Below are 10,000 nucleotides of genomic sequence, written 5' to 3' on the forward strand. Positions count from 1 at the left end.
GCCCCGAGGAGACTGGCCTTCTCGCGGAACCGGAGGCTGCACGCGGACCGCTGTGGCGACCGGACGTCTCCGGCCTCTGCGGGAGCGGGGAGGGGACGCGCGGGTGTCGCCCGACCTCGAGTGAATCGCACACCGGCCGGCCGTCGGTCGGGGCCACCGCACGCGCAGGGCCTCTCCTCCCTCTCGTTCGTGACCGAGGATCAACGCTTCGGTTGCGTGGCTGCACGGGCATCTCTTGCCACTCTAGTTTTCGGACTTCCCCCGACTCTCTCGCCTTGCCTGTGCGGCGCGAGAGAGTGCTGCTGCGGCCGGCGCGCCCGTCCCCTGCACTCTCGGGCCATGCTCGTCGCGGCGCCGCGCCGCCCCCTCTCGAGCCGCGTCGCTGGGTGGGGTCCGCACCCGCACCGCTCCTGCCGAGTTGGCTCTCGGGACGGTCGACGGTCGCCGCTCGCCTCCGACGGCCCGGGGCCAACGCCGCGCCGGTGAGCGCCTCGCCATCCCGCCCCGTCGTCCGCTCCGGTGAGGTCCGCACCTTCACCGCCTAGGTATGGAGCGCGTGTGTGCCTGCCTTCTCGGGATGGTCGACGGCCGCCCGCCCGGCCCCCGTCATTCGTGGGCGCAGCAGTCTCGTCCGCCGGCGGGGGAATCCGGCTGATCGATCGCGGTGCAAACGTGCGAATGCCCAACGTCCAATTCCGTCCGAAGCATGAAGACCTCGGTCGGTATCGGGCCGCCCCGCGGCAGACCCATCAACCCACCTCCGGAGATGGTAACGAGCCGAGCGTGGAAGTTCGCCGCACGTGTCGAGACCGTCGCTTCCACTCGGCCTCTCCCAAAGGTAGGACCGACCAAGCCGCATCGATCGGGGAACAGAGGTCTCCGCAGACGACACTCGCGAGGGCACCCGTGGCAGGCTGGTTCCCACACAAGTCTCCGTCACACAAAGTGCGTGCTCCCCTCCTAAAAGGCTTTTGGCTACCCGTCGGTCTGCCGGCCGTCGCCCACGGTTCCCGCTCAGACCCTGTCCGGAGCCCCTGGCGCGTCCTCGGACTTCCCGTCTGCCTTCACCTCGGTAAGCATTCAAAAGCCTTTTCTGTCTATAAATCACTGTAAGTCGCGGAGCTCGCCTGGCCTCCCGCTTACTGAGTCCGAAATAACCCCCGAAGGTTCACTTCGGCCTCCGCACTGTGTGTGTTGTGTTGTCTGTCTGTCTCGTGTGTCAACCGTACCACTGGAAATCCGTCTAAGTGCCTCTGGAAAACGTGTTCCCGAAAATCTCCGGGAACCCCGCCAATGCCCCCGTACAGAAATTGCATGTGTCAAGTCGGCGGGACGCCTGCCGGAAGTCCTGCCGGGCAGGTCGTACCTTGGCCCGGCCAGGCGGGGCAAATGCAACCTTCATAGCGCTCTCCGGGCCTAACTGGTTAACCGGCGCCGCGACTGACCGTACAACAATGACGTGTGTCAAACCGGCGGTAAGACGCCCGGAGCTCACGCCGGCCTCGTCGCACCTCGGGCCCGCCCGACGGGCTGGATCCGACCTTCACAGACTTCCGCCGTCAATTGGTTAACCGGCGCGGCGCCGGGAGCACGCGCCTCTGTCGGCGGTCGGCCCTCCGGTAGTGCCGCCGTGCATCGTCCGCTTCGGCCGGCAGCAGGGCCCCGAATCAGCCTTCATTCCGACTTCCGAGTTGGGACTTGGAATAATTTCGACTTCTGCCAAGGTCTCGGATCGGCGGTGGGACCTGCGGTAGTCCCACCGAAAATGCCGCCCCTCGGCCGGCACGGCCCTCCGAATACGTCCCCTCGCGTCTCCCCGCCGCGGGACTTTGTCAGAAAATCATTCGGGCAAGGTTTCGATTCGGCGGCCCGAGCACCGGTAGTCAGCCCGTATATGCTGCCCCTCGGTCGGCTTGGGCCTGCGGATACGTCCCGCTGACTGACTTCCGCCATTGGGAATTCGTCCGAAAATCCATACGGGCGACCTTGGGAAGCGTGCGGAAATACCGCCGCGCGGCCCGGGTTAACGAAGTGGGGAGGCCCGTAACGCCCGTCGACCACTCCTAAGTGGTCGAGAAAAACGCCTCCCCGTAAATCTCCGGAAACCCCGCCAATGCCCCCGTACAGAAATTGCATGTGTCAAAGGGGCGGCCGTATCTGACCCCGGCTGCCGAGCCTCTGGAACTCCTGCCCGGCTACGACCCTCAAATCCGACCCGCATCCAGACTTCCGGAGCGGACTCAGTTAACGAATTGCCACCGGGCAACTGGTTAACCGGCAGTTCTCGGACGGCTCGTTAGCCGTGCCGACCGACCCCCCCGGCCGAGCGGTGGAGCAAGACAACAGTCCCCGGGCGGGCAATCGAGTTCCCGACCGGGCCCTGGCAGATCGTTAACCGGCCCGACCGGGACAAGTCGTTAACCAACTTCGGCGTGACAAATGGTTAACCGGCCCGGCCGGGACAAGTCGTTAACCAACTTCGGCGTGACAAATGGTTAACCGGCCCGGCCGGGACAAGTCGTTAACCGACGTCGGCGTGACAAATGGTTAACCGGCCGGGCCGGGACAAGTCGTTAACCAGACCCGAGCCGGCACTTCGGTAACCGACCGGGTCCGGTGCTGTCATGCAGAACAGGACAGAGACTTAGGCAGCGGCCCGGCGCGGACAGTTCTTCCGTTCGCCGGCTCGGTGACAATTGGTTAACCGACCGGGCTCAGGCAAATCGTTAACCGACTTCGGCGAGACAAATGGTTAACCGGCCCGGCCGGGACAAGTCGTTAACCAGACCCGAGCCGGCACTGCGGTGACCGACCGGGACCGGTGCTGACATGCAGAACAGGACAAAGACTTAGGCAGCGGCCCGGCGCGGACAGTTCTTCCGTTCGCGCCGGCTCGTGACAATTGGTTAACCGGCCCGGCTGGGACAAATCGTTAACCGACGTCGGCGAGACAAATGGTTAACCGGCTCGGCCGGGACAAGTCGTTAACCAACTTCGGCGTGACAAATGGTTAACCGGCCCGACCGGGACAAGTCGTTAACCAGACCCCAGCCGGCACTGCGGTAACCGACCGGGTCCGGTGCTGACATGCAGAACAGGACAGAGACTTAGGCAGCGGCCCGGCGCGGACAGTTCTTCCGTTCGCCGGCTCGTGACAATTGGTTAACCGACCGGGCTCAGGCAAATCGTTAACCGACTTCGGCGAGACAAATGGTTAACCGGCTCGGCCGGGACAAGTCGTTAACCAACTTCGGCGTGACAAATGGTTAACCGGCCCGGCCGGGACAAGTCGTTAACCAGACCCCAGCCGGCACTGCGGTAACCGACCGGGTCCGGTGCTGACATGCAGAACAGGACAGAGACTTAGGCAGCGGCCCGGCGCGGACAGTTCTTCCGTTCGCCGGCTCGTGACAATTGGTTAACCGACCGGGCTCAGGCAAATCGTTAACCGACTTCGGCGAGACAAATGGTTAACCGGCCCGGCCGGGACAAGTCGTTAACCAGACCCGAGCCGGCACTGCGGTGACCGACCGGGACCGGTGCTGACATGCAGAACAGGACAAAGACTTGGGCAGCGGCCCGGCGCGGACAGTTCTTCCGTTCGCGCCGGCTCGTGACAATTGGTTAACCGGCCCGGCTGGGACAAATCGTTAACCGACGTCGGCGAGACAAATGGTTAACCGGCTCGGCCGGGACAAGTCGTTAACCAACTTCGGCGTGACAAATGGTTAACCGGCCCGGCCGGGACAAGTCGTTAACCAGACCCCAGCAGGCACTGCGGTAACCGACCGGGTCCGGTGCTGACATGCAGAACAGGACAAAGACTTGGGCAGCGGCCCGGCGCGGACAGTTCTTCCGTTCGCCGGCTCGGTGACAATTGGTTAACCGACCGGGCTCAGGCAAATCGTTAACCGACGTCGGCGAGACAAATGGTTAACCGGCTCGGCCGGGACAAGTCGTTAACCAACTTCGGCGTGACAAATGGTTAACCGGCCCGGCCGGGACAAGTCGTTAACCAGACCCCAGCAGGCACTGCGGTAACCGACCGGGTCCGGTGCTGACATGCAGAACAGGACAGAGACTTGGGCAGCGGCCCGGCGCGGACAGTTCTTCCGTTCGCCGGCTCGGTGACAATTGGTTAACCGACCGGGCTCAGGCAAATCGTTAACCGACGTCGGCGAGACAAATGGTTAACCGGCTCGGCCGGGACAAGTCGTTAACCAACTTCGGCGTGACAAATGGTTAACCGGCCCGGCCGGGACAAGTCGTTAACCAGACCACAGCCGGCACTGCGGTAACCGACCGGGTCCGGTGCTGACATGCAGAACAGGACAGAGACTTAGGCAGCGGCCCGGCGCGGACAGTTCTTCCGTTCGCCGGCTCGTGACAATTGGTTAACCGACCGGGCTCAGGCAAATCGTTAACCGACTTCGGCGAGACAAATGGTTAACCGGCCCGGCCGGGACAAGTCGTTAACCAGACCCGAGCCGGCACTGCGGTGACCGACCGGGACCGGTGCTGACATGCAGAACAGGACAAAGACTTGGGCAGCGGCCCGGCGCGGACAGTTCTTCCGTTCGCCGGCTCGGTGACAATTGGTTAACCGACCGGGCTCAGGCAAATCGTTAACCGACGTCGGCGAGACAAATGGTTAACCGGCCCGGCCGGGACAAGTCGTTAACCAGACCCGAGCCGGCACTGCGGTGACCGACCGGGACCGGTGCTGACATGCAGAACAGGACAAAGACTTGGGCAGCGGCCCGGCGCGGACAGTTCTTCCGTTCGCGCCGGCTCGTGACAATTGGTTAACCGGCCCGGCTGGGACAAATCGTTAACCGACGTCGGCGAGACAAATGGTTAACCGGCTCGGCCGGGACAAGTCGTTAACCAACTTCGGCGTGACAAATGGTTAACCGGCCCGGCCGGGACAAGTCGTTAACCAGACCCCAGCAGGCACTGCGGTAACCGACCGGGTCCGGTGCTGACATGCAGAACAGGACAAAGACTTGGGCAGCGGCCCGGCGCGGACAGTTCTTCCGTTCGCCGGCTCGGTGACAATTGGTTAACCGACCGGGCTCAGGCAAATCCTTAACCGACGTCGGCGAGACAAATGGTTAACCGGCTCGGCCGGGACAAGTCGTTAACCAACTTCGGCGTGACAAATGGTTAACCGGCCCGGCCGGGACAAGTCGTTAACCAGACCCCAGCCGGCACTGCGGTAACCGACCGGGTCCGGTGCTGACATGCAGAACAGGACAGAGACTTAGGCAGCGGCCCGGCGCGGACAGTTCTTCCGTTCGCCGGCTCGTGACAATTGGTTAACCGACCGGGCTCAGGCAAATCGTTAACCGACGTCGGCGAGAGAAATGGTTAACCGGCCCGGCCGGGACAAGTCGTTAACCAGTCCCGAGCCGGCTCTGCGGTAACCGACCGGGTCCGGTGCTGACGGGCAGAACAGGACAAAGACTTAGGCAGCAGCCCGGCGCGAACAGTTCTTCCGTTCCCCGGCTCGTGACGATTGGTTAACCGACCTCCGGTCCACCCTCCGAAAGTGCCGCCCCTCGGTCCGAACGTCGCTCCCAACACGTCCCCCGGCTGCTCCCCGCCGCGGGACCTTGTAGGTTTTGAATTCGGCGGAAGCCGTAGTTTTGGCCGAGCGCCATAACACGAGCCCTAGCCCCAGCCCAAGCCCTAACCCATATCCTAGCCCTAGCCCTAACCCTAACCCTAACCCCAGCCGTAACCCTAACCCAGACCCTAACCCTAACGCTAACCCTAACCCCCGCCCTAACCCTAAACCTAACCCCAGCCCTAACCCTGAACCTAACCCTAACCCTAGACCTAACCCCAGCCCTAACCCTAGCCCTGGCCCTAACCCTAACCCTAAACCTGGCCCGAACCCAATCCCCGGGCGGGCAATCGGTTTGCCCGACCGGGCCCTGGCAAATCGTTAACCAACGTCGGCGAGACAAATCGTTAACCAACGCCGGCGAGACAAATCGTTAACCAGCCCGGCCGGGACAAGTCGTTAACCAACCCTAATGCGGCGGGACTTGGAATAATTCCGACGTCTGCCGAGGACTGCGATGGGCGGTGCGACCTCCTGTAGTCCCGACGGAGGAGCCGCCCCTCGGCCGGCACGGCCCTCCGAAGACGTCCCCTCGCGGCCACCCGCCGAGGTATGACGCGTGCGGACCTGCCAGGAGCACAACCCAAACCTTAAAACTAACCCTGGCCATAGCACGAGCCCTAGCCCCAGCCCAAGCCCCAACCCATATCCTAGGCCTAGCCCTGACCCTAGACCCAACCCTAGCCCTAACCCCAGCCCTAACCCTAAAGCTAACCCCCGCCCTAACCCGAGCCCTAGCCCCAACCCGAACGCTAACCCTAACCCTAACACCAACCCCAACCCTAGCCCTAACCCCAGCCCTAACCCTAAAGCTAACCCCCGCCCTCACCCGAGCCCTAGCCCCAACCCGAACGCTAACCCTAACCCTAACCCTAACCCTAACCCTAGCCCCAGCCCAAGCCCCAACCCATATCCTAGCCCTAGCCCTGACCCTAGCCCCAACCCTAACGCTAACCCTAACCCCAGCCCTAACCCTAACGCTAACCCTAATCCTAACCCCAGCTCTAAGCCTAACCCCCGCCCTAACCCGAGCCCTAACCCCAACCCCGACCCTAACCCTAACCCTGACCCTAACCCTAACCCTAGCCCCAACCCTAACGCTCACCCTAACCCCAGCCCTAACCCTAATCCTAACCCCAGCTCTAAGCCTAAGCCCCGCCCTAACCCGAGCCCTAACCCCAACCACAACCCTAACCCTAACCCTAACCCTAGCCCGAACCCAATCCCCGGGCGGGCAATCGGGTTGCCCGCCCGGGCCCTGGCAAATCGTTAACCAACGTCGGCGAGACAAGTCGTTAACCAACGTCGGCGAGACAAGTCGTTAACCAGCCCGGCCGGGACAAGTCGTTAACCAACGTCGGCGAGACAAGTCGTTAACCAACGTCGGCGAGACAAGTCGTTAACCAGCCCGGCCGGGACAAGTCGTTAACCAACCCTAATGCGGCGGGACTTGGAATAATTTCGACGTCTGCCGAGGACTGCGATGGGCGGTGCGATCTCCTGTAGTCCCGACGGAGGAGCCGCCCCTCGGCCGGCACGGCCCTCCGAAGACGTCCCCTCGCGGCCACCCGCCGAGGTATGACGCGTGCGGACCTGCCAGGAGCACAACCCAAACCTTAAAACTAACCCTGGCTATAGCACGAGCCCTAGCCCCAGCCCAAGCCCCAACCCATATCCTAGGCCTAGCCCTGACCCTAGACCCAACCCTAGCCCTAACCCCAGCCCTAACCCTAAAGCTAACCCCCGCCCTAACCCGAGCCCTAGCCCCAACCCGAACGCTAACCCTAACCCTAACACCAACCCCAACCCTAGCCCTAACCCCAGCCCTAACCCTAAAGCTAACCCCCGCCCTCACCCGAGCCCTAGCCCCAACCCGAACGCTAACCCTAACCCTAACCCCAACCCCAACCCTAACCCTAACCCTAACCCTAACCCTAGCCCCAGCCCAAGCCCCAACCCATATCCTAGCCCTAGCCCTGACCCTAGCCCCAACCCTAACGCTAACCCTAACCCCAGCCCTAACCCTAACGCTAACCCTAATCCTAACCCCAGCTCTAAGCCTAACCCCCGCCCTAACCCGAGCCCTAACCCCAACCCCGACCCTAACCCTAACCCTGACCCTAACCCTAACCCTGAACCTAACCCTAACCCTAGACCTAACCCCAGCCCTAACCCTAGCCCTGGCCCTAACCCTAACCCTAAACCTGGCCCGAACCCAATCCCCGGGCGGGCAATCGGTTTGCCCGACCGGGCCCTGGCAAATCGTTAACCAACGTCGGCGGGACAAGTCGTTAACCAACCCTAATGCGGCGGGACTTGGAATAATTCCGACGTCTGCCGAGGACTGCGATGGGCGGTGCGACCTCCTGTAGTCCCGACGGAGGAGCCGCCCCTCGGCCGGCACGGCCCTCCGAAGACGTCCCCTCGCGGCCACCCGCCGAGGTATGACGCGTGCGGACCTGCCAGGAGCACAACCCAAACCTTAAAACTAACCCTGGCCATAGCACGAGCCCTAGCCCCAGCCCAAGCCCCAACCCATATCCTAGGCCTAGCCCTGACCCTAGACCCAACCCTAGCCCTAACCCCAGCCCTAACCCTAAAGCTAACCCCCGCCCTAACCCGAGCCCTAGCCCCAACCCGAACGCTAACCCTAACCCTAACACCAACCCCAACCCTAGCCCTAACCCCAGCCCTAACCCTAAAGCTAACCCCCGCCCTCACCCGAGCCCTAGCCCCAACCCGAACGCTAACCCTAACCCTAACCCTAACCCTAACCCTAGCCCCAGCCCAAGCCCCAACCCATATCCTAGCCCTAGCCCTGACCCTAGCCCCAACCCTAACGCTAACCCTAACCCCAGCCCTAACCCTAACGCTAACCCTAATCCTAACCCCAGCTCTAAGCCTAACCCCCGCCCTAACCCGAGCCCTAACCCCAACCCCGACCCTAACCCTAACCCTGACCCTAACCCCAACCCTAGCCCCAACCCTAACGCTCACCCTAACCCCAGCCCTAACCCTAATCCTAACCCCAGCTCTAAGCCTAAGCCCCGCCCTAACCCGAGCCCTAACCCTAACCACAACCCTAACCCTAACCCTAACCCTAGCCCGAACCCAATCCCCGGGCGGGCAATCGGGTTGCCCGCCCGGGCCCTGGCAAATCGTTAACCAACGTCGGCGAGACAAGTCGTTAACCAACGTCGGCGAGACAAGTCGTTAACCAGCCCGGCCGGGACAAGTCGTTAACCAACGTCGGCGAGACAAGTCGTTAACCAACGTCGGCGAGACAAGTCGTTAACCAGCCCGGCCGGGACAAGTCGTTAACCAGCCCGGCCGGGACAAGTCGTTAACCAACCCTAATGCGGCGGGACTTGGAATAATTTCGACGTCTGCCGAGGACTGCGATGGGCGGTGCGATCTCCTGTAGTCCCGACGGAGGAGCCGCCCCTCGGCCGGCACGGCCCTCCGAAGACGTCCCCTCGCGGCCACCCGCCGAGGTATGACGCGTGCGGACCTGCCAGGAGCACAACCCAAACCTTAAAACTAACCCTGGCTATAGCACGAGCCCTAGCCCCAGCCCAAGCCCCAACCCATATCCTAGGCCTAGCCCTGACCCTAGACCCAACCCTAGCCCTAACCCCAGCCCTAACCCTAAAGCTAACCCCCGCCCTAACCCGAGCCCTAGCCCCAACCCGAACGCTAACCCTAACCCTAACACCAACCCCAACCCTAGCCCTAACCCCAGCCCTAACCCTAAAGCTAACCCCCGCCCTCACCCGAGCCCTAGCCCCAACCCGAACGCTAACCCTAACCCTAACCCCAACCCCAACCCTAACCCTAACCCTAACCCTAACCCTAGCCCCAGCCCAAGCCCCAACCCATATCCTAGCCCTAGCCCTGACCCTAGCCCCAACCCTAACGCTAACCCTAACCCCAGCCCTAACCCTAACGCTAACCCTAATCCTAACCCCAGCTCTAAGCCTAACCCCCGCCCTAACCCGAGCCCTAACCCCAACCCCGACCCTAACCCTAACCCTGACCCTAACCCTAACCCTAACCCTAACCCTAACCCTAACCCTAGCCCGAACCCAATCCCCGGGCGGGCAATCGGGTTGCCCGACCGGGCCCTGGCAAATCGTTAACCAACGTCGGCGAGACAAGTCGTTAACCAACGTCGGCGAGACAAGTCGTTAACCAGCCCGGCCGGGACAAGTCGTTAACCAGCCCGGCCGGGACAAGTCGTTAACCAACGTCGGCGAGACAAGTCGTTAACCAGCCCGGCCGGGACAAGTCGTTAACCAACCCTAATGCGGCGGGACTTGGAATAATTTCGACGTCTGCCGAGGACTGCGATGGGCGGTGCGACCTCCTGTA

This window comes from Hypanus sabinus, unplaced genomic scaffold, assembly GCF_030144855.1.
Source record: "Hypanus sabinus isolate sHypSab1 unplaced genomic scaffold, sHypSab1.hap1 scaffold_1543, whole genome shotgun sequence".
Taxonomy (NCBI): domain Eukaryota; kingdom Metazoa; phylum Chordata; class Chondrichthyes; order Myliobatiformes; family Dasyatidae; genus Hypanus; species Hypanus sabinus.